The sequence below is a fragment of the Psammomys obesus genome, unplaced genomic scaffold (genome assembly GCF_907164565.1).
Source record: "Psammomys obesus unplaced genomic scaffold, mPsaObe1.curated_primary_1811, whole genome shotgun sequence".
Classification (NCBI taxonomy): domain Eukaryota; kingdom Metazoa; phylum Chordata; class Mammalia; order Rodentia; family Muridae; genus Psammomys; species Psammomys obesus.
The window spans coordinates 4,960,192-4,980,033 of NW_026594083.1; the positions used below are offsets into that span (position 1 = coordinate 4,960,192).

General features: G+C 40.7%; 1 protein-coding gene across 4 annotated transcripts in view; it reads right to left on the minus strand.

The window, feature by feature from the left end:
- The window catches only part of Nrip1 (nuclear receptor interacting protein 1), an 89,457-nt gene that overhangs the window by 47,046 nt on the left and 22,569 nt on the right, over positions 1–19,842 (minus strand). For all 4 annotated transcript variants that reach the window (XR_008721366.1, XM_055617829.1, XM_055617828.1 and 1 more), the window contains exon 2: positions 16,101–16,178. The gene's annotated coding sequence lies outside the window, so the exon portion shown is untranslated. The remainder of the gene's footprint in view (positions 1–16,100; positions 16,179–19,842) is intronic.

The window sequence follows — 19,842 nt, forward strand, 5'->3', positions numbered from 1 at the left end:
CGTCCCAAGAATTTCACACAAGGTTATTAGGAAAAGAAACAAGGCATGTACAAAACTTGTGTGCAAATGAGATCGGTATCAATCCTCTTAGTCAATATTGTAAGCACAGCAAACACCCACTGATGAAGGGATAAGTCTAAGGTGGTAACCAAAAACACAACAACAAACAAAAGGCACAGATGACTAGGGAACAAGGCTCAGAGACCGAAGATCAGTGAGGGGAGGAAGAGCCATATTTGCACTGCCTTGTTCCACACAGAGGGGACAGCTAGAAGAGCTGAATTGAGACGCAGAAAGTAGATCAACTCCTGGCCAGAGAGGAGATATCACTGTAAATGAGCTGAGCAGGGGACGCTGGGGAGACCATCACCTTCTAAAAAACACAGCCGCAAAGATTGGCGCCTGGAAAACTTACTTGAAGTCGTCAGTCTCAATATGGCCAGCTGTGAACTATGTGGTGTTTCAATTACAGGTCCAGCTGCGGCAAAGACTTAAGAAAACACACACATTTAGAAAATTAAACTGCTTTACAGGAAAGCTGATGTAAAGTAAGTCACGCTTCCCCCCCCCCCCATTATTTAAAAGAAAAATTGCAATCTAAAAGAAACATAATGTATTACTGTTACTCCTTGGAGAATTAAAAAATAGCCGGAAGCTGTGTCTCCCGCACATGTCACAGGCGGAAAGCAGGCTAACAAACGCAGCTACAGAAAGAGTTAAACATTCTTTAAAAATTAACAGTTGCTATACCACCTAGAAATTCTACTCCTGGGTATATGGAAAAGGAAATAAAAACTTTGTCTGCACAGGAATTCCCATAATCCTATCAGTGTTATTCATAATAGCAAACAGCTGGAAACAACCTAAGTGTCCATTATTCAAATAGGAAGTAATGGGCTAAATCAATCAATGGAATATTATTCCACCATAAAAAAAGTACTGCTGCATCCTACAAACATTTCCATTTTATTACATCTACCGAAAACAGTCAGTCAACAAAAAGCACACTTGTATGAAACAAACAAACAAACAAACAGAAACTGCCATGAAAACACTCAAGTACAAAATGTACCTAAAGAATACCTAAAGTTATAAACATAGTCTGCTCCTGTCCAGGCAAAGCATAAGGAATGATTATCAGGAGAAACTAAACAACCTAACTTGCCATGTGCAGGAAAACCCAGTGGAAGAAAACAATTCTTTCCAAATCGAATCAGTACATTCCACACAATGTGAATCTAATTTCCAAAGGCTTTATGAACTGACTCTAAACAGACCTGAAGCAGTCAACTGCATTCTCTATTGGATCACAAGGACTACAGGAGGGACCTCGCCCTGTCAGACACCAGGCTCACTGTAAAGCCCCGGAAGTGCAGTTGGTTAAATTAGAGCGGACAAATCGAGAGCTGACCTCTGGAGCCAGCCCATGTGACACACGCAGCACTGTACATCACAGCAATTAGGTATCTGTTGACTGAGGAAAAAAAAATCGGATCCCTACTATAACCACAAAATAAAACTTCCAGAGAAATTAAAGTTTTAAAAATGAAAGCAAGCGTTTAATGTTTTACAAACGATACATAAGAGATTATGAACCCTGAGCAGGATGCTGGTGCAGGCTGAAGCCAGAGAATGGGAAATTTAGGCCTTCCTCAGCTCTATAGCAGGTTCAAGGCTAGCTTGCGCTCTTGTGTTAGAGTGAGAGAGAATATATGAAAAGGTAGGGAAGGATTTTTAGACATGGTCAAAAAGATAGTACCTAAAATACATGCAAATGTGTATGTGTGTTGCCAACAAAATTTTATTTTAAAAAGAATAAGATGCAGAGAAGATAGCCTTACTTTTCAATTTGTATGTGTAGTATTGAAAGAAAAGTTTTAGAGACATCAATAAGCCTTCTTTTCCTTCTTTAAAAAGAAGCCTAAATTATTATTATTATTTGTGGTGCTGAGAATTGAGCTCAGGACCTTGCCCAGGCTGAGCAAGCACTGTACAAACTGAACTGTATGGCCAGCCCATACTGAAACACTTTATGGAAGAATAAAACCATAGTGAATAGTGATATAAAAGAATGTTTAAAACGGGACAAAGCTGTGCACATCCATAATCCCAGCACTCGTGGAGGCAGAGACAGGTATATCTCTGTGAGTTCGAGGACAGCCTGGTCTACAAAAGTAAGTCCAGAACTGCCAAGGCTACACAGAGAAACCCTGTCTCGACAAACCAATTAATTAAAACAATGTTTAGCATCTCATTAGGAAGCACAGAAAATACCACAAAAACATTTATTTCCCAAAACTCACTCACTCTCACTCTCTCTTTCTCTCTCCCTCTCACAGCCATCAGAATGTCACTTTTTTGAAAGTCCCTAATAGTGCCAAGATTTGGCAAGGTAGCTACTGAATGACAGGTAACTGTCACAGTGCACAGGCTCCCAAAACTGAAAACTGCCTACACTTCTCATGGGTAAGTAGTCTATCTAGAATCTTATCTGTGTGAAAACACATAAAATCAGTGTTGACCTCTGTAGCTTGTCTTTGCTACTTTGTGGGTTCTTCTTTTTCCTACCTTTTGTTGCCCCCTCCTTTTACACCCTAACACTAGATAAGAGAGAAAGAAGCATAGAAGGGATTTCTTTCCTAACCATTCATCATGGTTTTCACCCCAGGCTGGAACTTCTCTTAACTGTTCCTCCTTCAGGTCTCCAAACAGCCAGTCTGCTTAAACAGTACCTTCTCCCAGTTTTCCCGATACTAACAGCCCCAAACTATAATAACGGTTCAAGCCTATCAGCTCAGCTCCGCTTCTCCTGGCTCAACCATCTCCTGACATCTTCTGCACCAACTGCCTTCTCTTATCACTCAGCTCAATCTCCCTCAGCCTCTGCTGTCTTTTTTATATCCACCACTGAAGACCCCAGAGTCAGGTAGTTCTATGGACTAAGAATTCTTAAAGGCCAGTTGACTAGCAACTGGGAATTCTTTAAAGGGCCAGGTGTGTGTCTGTATACATATATATACATGTATGTGTATATGTATGTATATATATATGTATACACATGTGTGTATACATATATGTGTATATATGTATACACATACATATACACATACAAAACTCTAACTGTATCATATGTGTGTATAAATACATCAGTATAGACATAGCTGTTATGATCTTAATGAGTAATGTCTGCACAGGCTCACAATTGTGCTTCCCAGTTGTGGGCACTGTTTAATATGGTTATGAAACCTTTAGTTGGTACATCCTTATTGGAGGAAGTATGTCACTGAGATGGGCTTTGAGAATTTATAGCCTCGCCCACTTCCTGTGTGCACCCCCTTTGCCTCTGTTTCCTGTGTGGATAAAAGATGTGATCAGCCAGCTTTCTGCTCCTGCCTCTTCTGCTATGTCATCCCTTGCCACAGTGGACTCTAACCTTGGGAACAATGAATAAACTCTTTGGTCAGTTGTTTGTGGTCATGGTATTCTATCACAACAAGAGGAAAGCAGCGCATACCAAACCAAAGTGAAACAAGCAAACAAACACAACCACTTATCAAACAACAAAGTCATAAATAAACTCACACAATGTAATATTACCCAGCAGAGAAAATAAATGGTCTATAAATACAGCAGTATAAATGATTTCCAAAAATCCACAATGAATAAAAAAGAAGTCTCAGGAGACTATGTACAAAATTCTATGATTTCACAAGGCTTAACAAAAGCATAAAATCAAGTAATGTACTATTTAAGTAACCAGGCAGGAAAAGCAGCACTATTAAAAACAAGGTAAGTAGCCTTCCCAGGCCACAGAGGAAGACAGTGCAGCCAGTCCTGATGAGACCTGATAGGCTAGGGTCAGATGGAAGGGGAGGAGGACCTCCCCTATCAGTGGACTTGGGGAGGGGCATGGGAGGAGATGAAGAAAGGAGGGTGGATTTGGGAGGGGATGAGGGAAGGGGCTACAGCTGGGATACAAAGTGAATAAAGTGTAATTAAGAAAAAAATTAATTTAAAAACCAAGGTAAGTGATTAATATAAAATTCAGAAGTGGTCCGGGGTTGAAAACTGTGGTAAGGGCTGAATTATGTAGGTAAGGAGAGGTGCTGGTTGATAGAAGGATCACATTAGTGAGGTTCTTTTCACAGTCAGGGACCAGTTCTTGGGATATCATTTTAATAAATATTGTCACCTGTGTCTCAGAATGTAGGCACAGGTGAGCATCCCTCATTTGGAAATCTGAAATGCAAAATGCTTCACCATCTAACACTTTCAAAGCCTCTGAAACAATACCAAAAGCTTCAGATTTTAGAGCACTTCAGATTGTTGGGTTATAAGCCTAGTAAAGTTTATGCAAATATTCAAAAATAGCATGAAGTCTGAAGCCTGAAGCACTTTAGACAAGGGATGTTTAAGTGTAGCCCCATTTACAGTAAGTGAGACACAATAGGGGTAAAATGAGCCGCTGTGTTATGGCAAATGGAACTCTACCGTGATCAGAAGCTGTTGGGGTATGCATCGCAAACATTCCACACAGGCACGCTAAGCTCTAGACGGTAGATTTTTTTTTTCCTTAATTAAAAAGTAAAGGAGTTTATAAACTGATGCACACACTCAAAAGAACCGGACAGCTCACTTGCAGGTGAAAGCTTCCACCTTGCCTAATCTAAAAATGAGGCTAAGTCACTATCATCTATCTCTGAGGCCTCAAAAGTACCCAAAAGCCTTCTTGCTTGTGGCTCACTTCGGAGAGACCTCATGGGAGATGGTTGCAGGGGTTACACAGTGCTCTTTGGGAGCTTCAGCGTCTTCACAGGCCTTTTTCCCCAGTGAGGATACAGGCCAGCAGTCATAGACATGTCATGACTAGCAAAAGGGTCATGAGAAAAACCTAACTCAGGGTTCATAGCAAAGTATTTGCCCAACCAAGAATCCCTTCTATTTTTTATCTAATGCTTTTAGCTCAAAAGCAATTAAAATCCAGTGCTGCTAATGACACAGCTTCAGAGGTGAGACTTTCACTCAAGGAAAACCATTGTATGAAACCTATTTTTCTTAACAAATTTAAAATCATGAATTGTATTGATGCTGTAGCTCAAGTTTTTTACTTAAATATTTCCACAGTCTCTATCATGGGAAAGGTCCTTTGAAATGCTCAGAGAAGGCCATGGAATGTACACACTGAGGTTCTTAGTTACTCTCCTCATTGAGTTCAACTGAGTGCAGTATTCTCACATCAACACATGGGAACACACATTTATCAAGAAAAAAAAAATAGAAGTTCTTTTTCTAGTGGGTTCCATGATCTCTCCAGCCACAGGTTTGTATCCTGGCGTACTGTACCAGACATGTTGAATGGCTTCTTGAAGAGTGAGCCTTAAATTCCATGCGAATGCTATTGATCTTACCCATGATAGCCCAGTCTTTATCTCGAAAGCAGGTGCTTCCTGCCTGGCATGTAGTGTTTTAGCATGCAGGACCCATAGCCAACCAGGAACATTGGTGACAGTTTTCTCCCAGCAGCCTGTGTGGCTGCTTCTAGCAACATGAATGTCAGCCACCAGGCTGGAGGCTTCCAGTTCAAGCCCCCCTTACTTTCTTGCTGTCCTGCAGTCACAGCATGCACATGCAGTGTCTTCAGCTGAAAGTCTAGCTTTGGCATACAACCAACAGCAATAGCAATACTCTTTATGGCTTGTGGGGCCTCACGGGCTTCCCTGACCAACAGCTCATAGGAGGTGGTCCACCCCTGGCATGGGGGTTTTCCATGGCTTCTGGGAATGTCCTTTTTCACCCACTGTAGGTACCTTCTGGCTTTTTTGCTTTTCAAGTAGCCCAGCCCCAGTTAGGGTTATAAGGTTAAAAGGTAGGTGGACAAATCATTGCACCTGGCCATCTCTCCAATGTCAACTGTTCTCTGCAAGTATCAGGTGACCCCAGAGGCTCACAATTAAGAAGATACTAGAGAGGAACATAGCAAGATCTAATACAGCATGGAAAAGTTCCAGCCATTGCTATCACTTGCTTCCTCCACAGATCAAAGTTGGAAGTTGTCTTAGTTAACTCTTGTGGACCTCAGTCATTCTCTCCTAGTCACTACCTTTCCATATCCTAGGGATCTTCTGTGGATACCTCCTACCTTTCTCAGTGCATAAGGAACCTTAAGGTTCTGACTTAGTTTGCTCAATTTACTCAGGGCCGAGGGGGAACACAGCCCTGGTCTTCCCTGCTGCCTGTGCTGGCTCCCTGGGTCAGAGTGACCCTGGGCTGGCCCTAGAGCTGGTGCTGTTAGCTCTCCATTCACCATGCTTGGGGAGTTTCTGGATGTGCAAACCGTATCCAGCCCTAGCACAGCCCCTTTTTACTCTGGGATAGGGATAATCACTTTCAACCATATTGTTCTATAACAGGGGTCTTCTATGAACTGTTCATTGGACTTTCAAGCTGTCCAGCAGCCCCTTAGAAAACAATTCGGCTTTCTGTCAGTTCTGTCCTTAGGAACTCCAGTTTGACAAAAATCTTGTCACGGTTGTTTTCCAGTAACCTAGAGAGACCTCCTTCTACGTGTTATCTCTTCTATCATGGTCTCTCAATATACACACTCTCTTTACATGCTGGTCTCAGTCACTGAGACCTGCCAAAGCCTTCCATGCTTTATAAAGACCTTGCCCTACCAACAGACCCAGCAAAGCCACTAATGCTCCATGCCAGCCTTGAGGGCCCTGCTGGATCAACCTTTTCTTCAACTGCTCTGTGAACACAGTTCTCTCTGACCCAGTGAACTGGGGTTCAAGCACAGCTTCTCTTAGCATCCATTCCTTCTCGATGGTCCCCCACCCCTGCCATTTATGGGGGCCTCTGATGGAAATAGCCCAGTGTTCCTGATGGATTTCCTAAGCCAGGCCATCAGCACTGATTTCGCTCTTCTTTTCTCGGGCTATGCAGCTTTTCTCTTAAGGGAGGACGGTGGTTACCCAGGTTTCTGCTTGTCCCAGTCCTAGTGATCCGATCTGCTCCCATGGCCTACGTTGCTTGTTAAAGTCTTCTCCAGTTCCAAGAGTTCAAGTGTCAAGTATCCTGATCACAGTCGTTTCTTGTACTAGACCACATAAAGGCCAACGTCTGCAAACTGAATCACAGATTTCCCTCTTTTCTACTAACGGATGGACTTGAGGGGTATCTTTTACTGTTCTTACTACCTTGGTCACATCCTCTTGCCTATCTAATTTACTTGCCAAATCAGAGGCCAACACAGAGAATGATAGCATCTCCCTTTCTTACTGCAATTGCTCCTTTACACATCCAATTCTTACTTCATGCTGTGGCTGCCCCTTGGCCACAGATGCATTTCGAACTGCATACAACAATGGCCAAGCAACCTCTGTCGCTGTTTGCTGACAACCCCTACCCTTGTGCACTAAGCTTAAAGAGTGAACAATTTCCTCTAAACCTTTAACTGTTTTCAGGGTACCTCCATATTCATGTGGTAGACCCCACTCATCCAGCAGGCATGCCACCCCATATCACATAGATAAAGACTGCTGTCCTGGGATTCACCTCACAAAAACTTCTAATCTCGATGGCTCAGCCTTACTTGCAGGTCTCATTGAACATGGCAAGAACCATGCAACCCCTGTCATAGATATCACAAAGGCACATGAATGCCTGCCACACAGGAAAAGACAACTGCACCAGAATTTACTCTATGGCTCATCTCCTCCGAGGCTCCTTGGTCTTGGTTGCGTGCCTTGCTACCCCATAGCCAAGACCATCCACTCATTCCTCCCCAACTCATCTTTGATTCTGTCATGTCCCTGTTATGGCACCAATTATGAGTGTGACAAAACTTTTTTCTGGGGTCTACTTACCCCAGATTGGATACCAACAAAGCTCAACTTCCTGAACAATGAGAATTACTGGCTACTGGGGTGTGGGTGAGGAGTTTCAGAAGCAGAAACGACTCAAAGTCAGCTGCATTCTGTGGTTGGGCCACGCCAATATGGTGACAGTTCACTAAAGCTCTGGAGCACACTGCACAGACTTGAGGCAGCTACACAGGTTGGAGAGTGCACTTTCCAGGTGCCTCGGTGCTTTTAATCCACATGCTTTTCGTGGGGCGAGATCATCTTGGCAGATGAGAACCAAGGAATACCACAAAGTCACACCACAACAAACCGCACACAAGAAATTTACCGGGAGAAAAATACAATGCCCCCTGTCTCTGAAGAGGAAGAGACAGCAGAGGGCTGAATGGAGGGGAAGGCTTTTATAGAGTTTGTGGAGCATGTGACGTAAGGTTAGTGGGAAAATATTCTAGTATAGGACACATGGTCTGGTTAATAACTCTGAATGTGTGTAGGGGGTTATGTGGGGTATTTGGGGGGATTTCCAAGTTCCAAGTCTTAGAGGTTGGGGTCAAACCAGGGGCAGGGTATTTTTCCTTTTGCTCTGGTGCTTGGGGTCAAGTCAGGGTCAGGGTGTTTTTTCCTTACACATGATCTCAAGGTTAAGTCAGGTTGATCTTCCCTTGGCCCTGTAGTGGGATCAAGTCAGGGTAAGATTATTCTTCCCTTGGCCCAGGTGCTTGGGGTCAAGCCAGGGTCAGGGTGTTCTTTCCTTTGCCCATTTATCCTACATTCAATTGGTCTAAACCTCTTCCAGGCAGCTTGGCTGGCTTCTGTCTCTCCCAGGGTCTCAGAGCCTTCTTTGTAGCTTGTCTTGTGTGAGGGACTTTCAGCTTTTATTGCTTACTCTGGCAGGGAGAAGTTTGGTGAATCTGGTCAGTTTTAGGAACTTCCTGAAGGTATTCTGAGTTGTCTGCCTTCTTGCCTAAGGAGCTCCTCTGTAGGATAAATGTTTCAATCTCAGAGGAAACTGTTAAACAATTAGGAAGCTAGGATGGGGAAGATTATCTGCATACACTTTAAAAGGTCTATTGTATCACATTACTGAGGAAAAGGATATTTTTTAAAAAAATCCATACTACTGGTTCTGAGGTGTATTACTTATTTAAAACTACCATGTCTATTATAAGGCTTGTGTCTTCAGAAATGAGGCACTGACCCAAATAAATACATTTAATATGTAATTTCTAAGACTAGAATAAAAATGGGCCCTAAATCTACGCTCAGTAGTTGAATGCTTTGACTACTCTAAAGTTACTTCCATTGTTTCCATTTATTAAGCACAGAATACTTGTCTCAGACTTCTTTATTTCTTATTATTGGCATTTGATGTTTTTTCTTTTTTGCAAATGTGTACCATAGATTTACTTATGGTTTTGCACTGCTGTGAAAATGATCCATTGAGGTACTATTGCTATCCGTCTAACAGCTTCATCTCCCCTCCACCCTCATCCCCCATCCTCCTCCTCACTCACCCACAGGAGCCATAAACCTTCTGGCAGCCATGCTCCTGTTCAAGGACCTCTATCTACAGCTTCCACCTCTCAGCCTTCTGGCAAGTGAGACCTTCAGAAACAAAATCTCAGCTGGCACTTGCCTTCCTCCAGGTCTTCCATGCCGTGTGCTCCACTTCCATTTCTATTTAGCACTTACTAAGATACCATAATGTCGAACTGCTTTGCCTGTCTCACCAACAGCAGGCACACTCTGGAAATACAGCAAAGCCTTTTGCTTTTGAGTTCTCTGCCCCAACATCACAAAAGAACAACTAGAAAAAAAGTGTCACTGCCTAAATAGTACAACATTTTATGATCACACAAAACGGAATCTGAGCATCAACAAAACTGCAGTCTCCATAGATATGAAGCACTGGTGTGAGAGGAGGGGAATCTAATTAAGTGCAGCTACATCAAGCTATCTATGATTAACAAACAATATTTTCTCTGATCATAAGGGGTATAGCAGGAGTAGATAATGTGACTTTGCTCCTTGGGTTTACTGGGAATTGTTTTCTCACTATTGAACAACAAGCAAACAGCACAGGCAAATGGCCATCTTGCAGCTATGATGAGTGAGGCAGCTGAGACACCAACATGGCAGGACATCAAAAGGGAAAGCATCAAGATCCATCCTGATAACTAACTGCCCACAGTTCAAATTTTCCATGTGTGAGGTGAGGACCACTCACTACCAGAGCTGCTTTTAAGAAGGTCTTCAAGAGCATGCATTTTAGTTAGCATGGAAATATTTTTTAACTATGCAGGTTTCCTATGATTTCCTAGACCAAATTAAAAGAAAGGCAGAAACATTTATCTGAGGGACATAGGCAAAGAGAAAACAAGTTATTTTAACATGCAACCATTTTCTACTAGCAGTGTTATAACAGTGCTATCATGTTTGCTGTTCTAAGAACAGATAATGGGGCTGAGTATAGTGGCACACAGGTATATGTCTGTGAGTTCAAAGCCAGCTTGGATTATCTAGCAAGTACCCAGCTAGTCAAGGCTACATGGTGGGACCCTGTATCAAACAAGAACTGAAAATAAACAAATGACCAGAGCAGAGACCATCCAAATGTATTATTTAACATAGCTTAGGTTACAAAGTCATGCTCAAATCCCTGTGTGCTTAAAACATTGTGCAAAATGGTAAGTGTTCACTCAAAGGAGAGAAGGAGAAAGGAAAAGTTGTGTAGTAAGAACGTGGAAGGAAAGGGCTCAAGCCAAATATATTAAGGTGATAATGGATTGAACAAAGCTACAGAGGAAATGATTTGTTCCCCATGAGTGTGCACGCTCTTCAGAAGGCAACCCGGAGGCACTGCCATTCATTACACATATTACCCTTCATCCCAAAGAAATCTTAGACTGCAAATGTGGTGAGAAAGAGGGCAAATGTCAGCTGGAGTCAAAAAGCCCTTTGATCGTTAACATAAAAACCAAACCTTCAGTTAGCCACAAGCCTAAACTTTATCCTTCTACATGGAGAGCTCAAGGTCTCAAAACAATAACCAAAACACCACAATGGAAGAAAAACTTACAAATTCACATAATTCTTATAATAGCAATAGAACTTCCTCTAGACATAACTGGACCAAACTTGGCAATGTTGCAAAGTGTTACTATAGACGCAACTCTACATTTATGGTATCTGTAATATATACCATGACTAGTTATCAATATTTTATTAGGTCTAATTTTTAAAAGATATTTGATTATATTAGATAGCTATTTGATTATATTTTATTTATGCAATTTTGTATGTATATGTGCAGATGGTTAACATATGTGGTGGTCAGAAGAGTCAGTTCTCTCCTTTCATAATGTGGTCGCAGGGATGGAACTCAGGTCATTAGCCTTGGTGGCAAGTGCATTTACCTGCTGAGTCATCTGCTGGCCTTTGAATATCATTTAAAAAATATTTGGCTAATTATGACACAGAGAAAAATATCTAAGGCCAATATTTAAAGCAGATGTTTCCATCAATATTTTCTCATCACAGTCTCTGGTAGCAAACAAATTCATGGAGATAATTCTGTAGTGCAGCTTTAAAACAGTCACTGAATCTGTTCTAAAAAGCAGGCTGAGAAAGCCATGGATAGCAAGCTAGTAAGCAGTACTCCTCTGTGTCAGCACCTGCCTGAGGTTATTGCTCTGTTTGAGTTCTGGTCCTGACTTCCTTCGATGAGATGATATGGCAGCATAAGCCAAATAAACCCTTTCCTCTCCATGTTGCTTTGATCATTGTGTTTCATCACAGCAACAGTAACCCTAACTAGGACAGTATCAATTATTGTCAATAGTGCTAAGTCAAATAATGACTCATTTAACTGTAAAATAGATAGTAACCAAGTGTAAGGACAAGGCTCAGCAAGGTTGGGTAAGTGTAGTTAAGAGGTGGAGCTGGGATCTGAACTTGAGCCAGTTTGGTTTTGTAATGCAAGTCACAGACACCACAAATAAGCCCTTCATATAGTCTCACCAAAATTGCCTGGGCCAGGCAGCCCTCCAATTATTCATTTCATCACAGACTACCAACCTAGTCAAAACCACTGCATTCCCTGCCTAGTCCTGTGCTGCAGATGCAAATACACATCCAAGTCCTTTAAGAACGAGCTAGACACCATGAATAAAAACACAGTCTTAGGTACTCTATCTAGTCTCTGACAACACCTAGCTGCCAAATTTACCAGGGAATAAACACCCTGGATTTTCCTTACTGGAATAAAGCTGGCTAAAACATTTTTTTTTAAAGTCTCTAAGACTATTTTTTTTTTAAGTATTAAAAAAAGAAAGAAAGAAAATAGTTGATATTTTAAAATAAATCTTGACCCAGTAAGAACTATTAGGCCTTTCTTTTTGTTGCAGTCAGCAAAAACTCTAAACCTATAAGAACACAAACAGTGGTTAAGAACATATGTTTTAAGGCAGCTCCATGTGTGGTAAGCCAAGTTCCAAACTCACCCTTTATACCGAAAGACTTCTAGTAACCTCAATATGTCAGAAGAAATCACTTTGAAAACCTACAGTCTTCCATGAGAGGAAAAACAAATCCAGGTGAGATTTTACTAATTATTTACCTGAAAGCTATTTCCTGAGAAGAAAAATGAATATCATTGTTTCCAATGTACTGCTTTGTTTTACAGCTCAAACTCAGGAAACTGCCACCCCAAGTCCTGTGCAATCTGGATGTTTGGAAAAAGAAATGAGGGCTGGTTTACACTTCGCACACACAATAAGCAAAGGATATGGGGACAGATGAGGAGCTGGGAACTGTCAGCAGCTGGCAGACCCTTATGTGTTCAAACTTGAAAGGAATCAAAAAGCCCGGAGTTGGTAGGGTTGGGATAACTCTTAAATGAGCAAGGAAAGAAAGACAAAATGGTAATGTGCGTAAGGATAAGTCCTGATTTAGAAGTCCATGTTGAAATGATGCTGATTTCTATACCTGGAATTGAATACAGGCTGGACTTTGGTATTATCACTATGAAGCCTTAGTATTTTGTAAATATTATTCTCCATCACCTTCTGATTAGTTAAATAAAGAGCTGAACGGTCAATAGCTAGGCTGGAAGGTTTGGCCGGACTTCCGGAGTTTAGAGAACGGGTCTCAGTTGGGGACCAGGAAGGAGTCGCTCCCCACCAGGACTCGGATGAGGAAGCAAGTGCCAGAAGGAGACTAAGATGACAAGTAATGAGCCACATAGCGGACTGTCATGGCCAGGCCAGGATTGTCAGGAGATTAGCTGCACACCTGCCAAGCTACAGTCCCTAAACTTATAATAAATATTATATGTCTCAGTGTCATTATTCAGAGCTGGTACAGGCATAGAAAACCTTGCGGTTACAAGTACATGCAGCGGAGTCACAAAGATCATCTATAACGTCAAATAACCAACACTACCCGGGGCATTTTCTCTTTCTTTAGCAGTATACACCAGGTTGACACACTATGCTTCCTTGTTCAGCTCTCACAGTGCTCCAGTGACGTACGCTGTAGCCCCAGTTTGCAACCAGGAAACTGAAGAACAGGTTAACGAGGAATCTATATGACCACCTCAGGCTTAAAAATAGCTCTTAGGTCCTTCGGGCCAGAATTCACCATGCAACTAAATGATATGTTACTGTGATGCAGTTATCATAGTATATACAGGTAAAGGAGAAATACTGCTGACGTGCACACATATACTCTCCCCCCCCCCATATAAAGAAAGGTTTTGCTACTGTGGATTTAGACAAATTGGAAGGGAAATATTTATTGGGGGGTAGTCTATTTCCTGACAACATACAGATCGTCCTGCCTCTGATTCAGTTTAGAGAGTAATGACACTATTATATAATGATATATAATATTAATAAAGACATGATAATAACTATGGCATTATACTCCAAACTATTATCATATATAGATATTTACATGTCATTTATATTGATTTGTGTATATTCTAGAGTTCATTTAGTTGATATAGTAAGAATGAAGTGGGCTTTGTGTAAATGCTACAGCACTTATAAGAGATGTAAGCATCTGTTGATCTTCCTGGAAGGTCCTAGAACAAATCAGAGTCTCACTTGCTGTGGACTCAGTTTTCTAAGATCAACTACGGTCTAAAACTATTAATTGGAAAAGTGTAAATAAATATAACGACGCACAGCTGCGAAGAGCACGATGACCTCTGTCTATATCCACAAGACACATCATGCTTTTCTCTACTGTATCCACTTTGTATGTGTTCCCAGCCCACTAGCCAGGAACTTTCTCTTTATTAGAGTCACTGCATCACATTATTTACATAATAATGATCCTCTGTATGTCAAAGGAACCAGAGAGCGCATCCTTTAGTGAAAAAAAAAAAAGGGGGGGGGGAATCTTTACTTAATAAGAAAGAAACTCATATTGAGGTTGTTATCATGGAATTAGGGAAAAACAAATCTACCCGTGAGCTCGTGAATAGAAACAAGCAATTTGTGTTAGTTTGCTGAAACACTTCAAACTGCAAAAGTCATATTTACTTGGGATGGAGCTTAATCAAGAGAGAAAGGCACATGCAATGGTGTAGGAACAGGGGAAGCCAGAACCTAGAAGTCCAAACTAGGGTTCCGTGAGCCACTGGGGCCTGGGACAAAGAGCTGCAGAAGAGGGGACTTGTGTTTGTTCCATACAATTCTGGTACAAAAGGTAAGGTAGCATGATAATCCCCATTTAACATCAAAGGAACCAAGATGAAGGGAGGCTGTGCTGGTGAACAGCTAAAAGTGGAAGGAAGGGACTGTCTTACCAGATGGAATTTCAGCCATACGTGATTTTCAACAAGTGCCAGAAGGCTGCTTTGCACCCTGCACAGAAGAAACTTGGGCACACCCGTAGAACGTGACAACTGAGGCACACACTTACACAGAGCTCGGTAGGAAGGATGCCTCCTTCCCAGGATGAAGTTATACTTCAGCAAAAAGAGTCTTATAAGTAAACAGTTTTTTTTTTTTTTAAAGGAAGCTCCTGTATTATATCTTCAAAGAAACTACTTCAAAACCATTCCTATTCTAAATGTATGAGAGGGGCTGTCCACATTACACTTCATTTCAATGGTAAGTTTCTCTTTAATAGTGTTATCCACCTCGACATTCAGCCAACACACTCATCTTCTGTGATAATGATACATTTCTGCAAATGGATAATTCACAAGGGTTTGAAAAGTAGAACAATTCTCTTTATTACTACACTTGAATGCTTCTATACTTAAATGTGTAATTACAATAGTTAATTCTTATCTTCGGTTAATAAAAGTGATTCCAAATTCCTTAAAACCTCAAGATTTCTAAGCTTATTTTTTCCCAAAGTATAGTTTAAAAAAAACATTCTAAGATTTTTTTTTAAAGCAAAAACATCTCAGAATAAAGATTTCTAATATTCTAGGAAACAAAGCAATTTTCATGCATTCCTCAGTATTCATACTGCTTGAGAGGTGATTAAGGTAATTTATAAACTGATATTTGCTGTTCCACATGAATATAAACCATACATATTCAACTGGTGAGTACAGTTCATTATGCACTGTAACCTTAACAGATACCCTATATTATTAATTATATTTATGCATTCTTCCATCATCTATTTGTATCAGGTGAGCTAGCAATGTTGTTTGAAGGAGTCACACCCAAGACAGAAGAAGATGAAGCAGGACATTTCTCATTGGGGTTTAGATATGAAGCAGTCTCCATGAAGGCACATCTGTTAAAAGCTTGGTGCAGCTCTAGGGGCTCACTGAGAAGTAACTGGATCGTGAGGCTATTAACTTCATCAATGGATGAAACCTCTGATGAATTGACAATTGAATGGGTGACTAGAAGGTTGGGCCTGGTTAGAAGTAGGGTGCTACTTCCAAGGGTTTATCTTGATTGGGTCCTATACCCCTAACCCCACTTCCACCCTCCAGCCTCTTCCTGTCCCTAAAGATGCGCCCTGTGGTTTTGCTCCAACACATCCCTGGCCACCATAACCTACTGCATCACACCTCACAAGCCAGGAGACAATAGAGCTGGATGGGACAGAGTGTGACAAATGTCAAGCTAGTTTATCAATAGATAAAAATTAAATAAAACAACAGAATAAAGCATCACAGAGTCTCATGTTCCTATCACTGAAAAGACTGACTACAAGTAATTTATTTTAGTAATGGAGCAACGAGATAAACTACAATACCTTTGAATGTATTTCTCCAAAATGTTAAAATAATGGGTCCTGAGAACAACTCTGCAACAGCTTGCAATCCACGCACTTCTGAAAGAAAAAGAGAGATAGATGTCTTACTTTGAGTGCACACAATAATTTCAATAACGTTTAAAAATGGGGCATTAACTATGGACTAAAATAAGCTAATTCAAAGAAGCAGCAAATAAATGTATTTCAAGAGATTCTCATGTGAGCACGCTTTCCTTGAGAGCAGCTCAAGGAAACTACCTATCCTAAAGAATTACTAGCAAAAAGACACCTGTGTTTAGACTAATTGTAGACTGTCCCCTACACTCAAGGGTGTGCGATGCTAATGTTGAGGACAGTGAGGAATTTGGATTATGGAAGGATTTCTGGGAGAAAGCACATAGGAAGTATTTGGCATTCATCAGAGTTGGAAACACCTTGCTGCTTCGCACCCAGTAGGAAAAGAACATTAAACTCAGAATTAGAACCAGCTTCAATTCACAATGACACTGACAAGGAGAAAGATGCAGGTGGGCCCAGCTCAACTCAACACTGGACACCTGTCAAAGCAAGAACTGCACAACTGAGTCAGTCTCTCTCTCTCTTATGCACATACACAATCTTACACGTAGCTTGGATTTTGTGTTGGGCTCTATCCATAACTATCTTGGGGTGGGGGCAGCCCACCCCAATGGATACTCTTGGCTGGTGGATGCATTTGACCAGCAGAGACCTGGCCTTCACTCTACAGGCTTTGACTGTAAATGTTACACTGATCAGTAACAGTGTAGTCAGGCAGTGATTGGGAAGGTATGAGACATACCCTGATCTTCCCCTTGGCTCACACAGAATTTACACCATTGCCCTCTTTAGGATTTAAACTATAGCTTGTGATGTTTTACAGGATCACAGCTTCACTTAAAAAAAAAAAAAAAATCCAAAAGCCAGAATACTAACCTACCAAAATGAAGTAGGTAGTTCATCTTCATTTTATTCAGTCCCCTTATACATACACCAAATTTCTTGGTGTGGTCTTCCCCCATGGTAGCCAAGCAGACTCACAAAACTACATCTCTGGGTTTCATTCTCTGTATCAAGTTATTGTTATTCTCATTGTGACTGGGGGTCATTCATTTTTCTTTGATTTGCCCCAAGAATCTGCATACTGCAGAAGCATCTAGCTGACTCTCGGTAAATAGCTGTTAAATAAACATGAGCCTTAAATCCTGAATCAATTAACACAATGTACTTTAAAGTATCACATAAGGGAAGGGAATGGTACTTATTTTTCATTGTTTTAAAACCACACATTCACACTCACTTTCAGGTCTTTTTTCAGTACAACCTCCAGTGTCTACAATAGTGCTCTCTACCGCAGACAATTGGTCCTGCTATGTGGTGAGACTCTCATTCCTACAGGCTGAAAGTCCTGTGCCACCTGCTTGGCATATCACAAGCCCTCTAAGGACATACACTAGCAAGCCCAGAGCTACCTCCCATAAACAGCCGCGATGTCAGCCTATATGCGCCAGTCATCACACATAGAATTATAACTCTGAGTATGACGTTCCAAGGTTTTAAAAGTAGACAAAAGGCAGTTCCTTAAATGTGTTTACTACTAGGGAGAAATAAACAATCAAGCAATAAAAACAAAGTGACAAAAACCCGAAGAAGTCATCCAGGTAATTAGAGGGGGAAAAAAAAACATTATGATTTTTCTATTATGACACTAGTTTTTCATCAGCTAAATAAAAACATCACCATATCATTTTATGTAATAAAATTCAACCTTATTCTGACCTTCCTCATAAGGCAAACAAACCTCTCCACCCAGTAAGCTTCCATCTGAACTATGTAAGATGATAAGCAATACCTTAATTGCATTCATTTACATGACTTTGAAACTATTCTGGGCTGAAGTCATGACTGCAAGGTCACAGAATACAAAAAGTAGAATGTATGCAATTCACCTAGGAGAAATTATCCACTTAGAACTGTGTGGAAGCAAGTGCCTTCTCTATCCTGCATTTGGAAACATCAAATGCTGTCTGCAGTCAACAGGTACACACATCTGTGCACACACACATATTCACCAGTTTTATAAACACATATAAGACATACGAATATGTTTGAATAAGTCAGTCACATACAATGGTTCTCTTATTAAAATTCATCAGCCTAAACTGAGGCAAAGAATAATTTTAAATATTTTAGCAGCATTTTTACAAAAACACATAATACAACTATTATTTTCTACCATTGCACAAAGATGTCTGGAAACTATAAATAATCTATTTGTAAAAGCTATATCTTTTTGAAAAACGATTATAAGCAAAGGAATGTATATTAAAATACTAACTCTTTAATACATATATAATATATGTAAAACATCCTTTGTTTATAATTACTTTCCAAATGGACATATTTACAATACAACTCCCTTACCTAAGGTTCAAGAAACATTATGGAAGAAGGGAGCAGAAAGATTATAAAAGCCAGGACAGGAAGTCAGCAGTGAGATTGTATCTGCTCAAAATGACAGAGAGGCTTACCCATGAATTCTCAACAACATGGCTGCCTAAAATAAGATCTAATCAATGACAACACCAATAACATGCTAACATGGAGCAAAGGATGGGGTGGCTCTACCAGGGCCCTAACCATAGACAAAGAACTACAGATAACTAAGAAATGCTAAGGGTGGGATAAATAGCTTTCCCCAGGAAGGAGCCTCCTAATTGGTTATTCAATAGCAAGTGATCATATACATACAAGAACAGCAAAGGGACTCAGCATGTTGTGTGTGTGTGTGTGTGTGTGTGTGTGTGTGTGTGTGTGTGTTTGCATTTATCTACACATTTATTGATAACAACTAAAGAAAACGAGGCCATGAATTTGAATGTGGGGGTTACACGGGAGGGGTCAGGAAATGAGGGGGAATTGACGTAGCTGTGTTTTAATTAAGATTGTCTTTTCTCTTTAAAAAGGGATCTATGGGGCTGGAGAGATGGCCCAATGGTTAAGAGCACTGACTGCTTTTCCAGAGGACCTGGGTTCAATTCCCAGAACCCACATGACAGCTCACACCTGTCTGTAACTCCAAGTTCAGGTATCCTCACACAGATATAAATGCAAGCAAAACACCAGTACACATAAAATAAATAAATAAATAAATAAATAGATAGATAGATAGATAGATAGATAGATAGATAGATAGATAAATAAATAAATGCTTTTTTAAAAAAAGGCTCTAGTCATAGAGTCTAGAACAGTAGCTTACTGGTGGAGTGCTTGCACAGCATGCACAAGACCTTTCCATCCCCAAAGTAAGAAAAAGCCATGAGTTTGTTTCGTTTTTAAATAAGTGGAACAAGCATATGTTCCTCTGACTGACTAGAGGGCCATACTTCCAATATCTCAAGTCCAATAACAACACATTAATAGAGGAAAGGAAATACCCCAGGTTGAAAGAAATCCACTCTCGTAAGTGATGGGGCACATGCCTTCCTCTTCAGAATCCCAGAACACATCAAGACAGACCAAAACAACAGCCTCATAACATAGTTTCTCAATTGTAACAGAATGCAACTCTAAAGTGATTAGCTATCACAACACTTGGATTCACTCCCCCCAAAAATGGGGAAACTATAAAGATGGGCTGAAAGATACTTAAACTTTTATACATATAACACATACATTTATGTTATGTTATGTTATGTTATGTTATGTTATGTTATGTTATGTT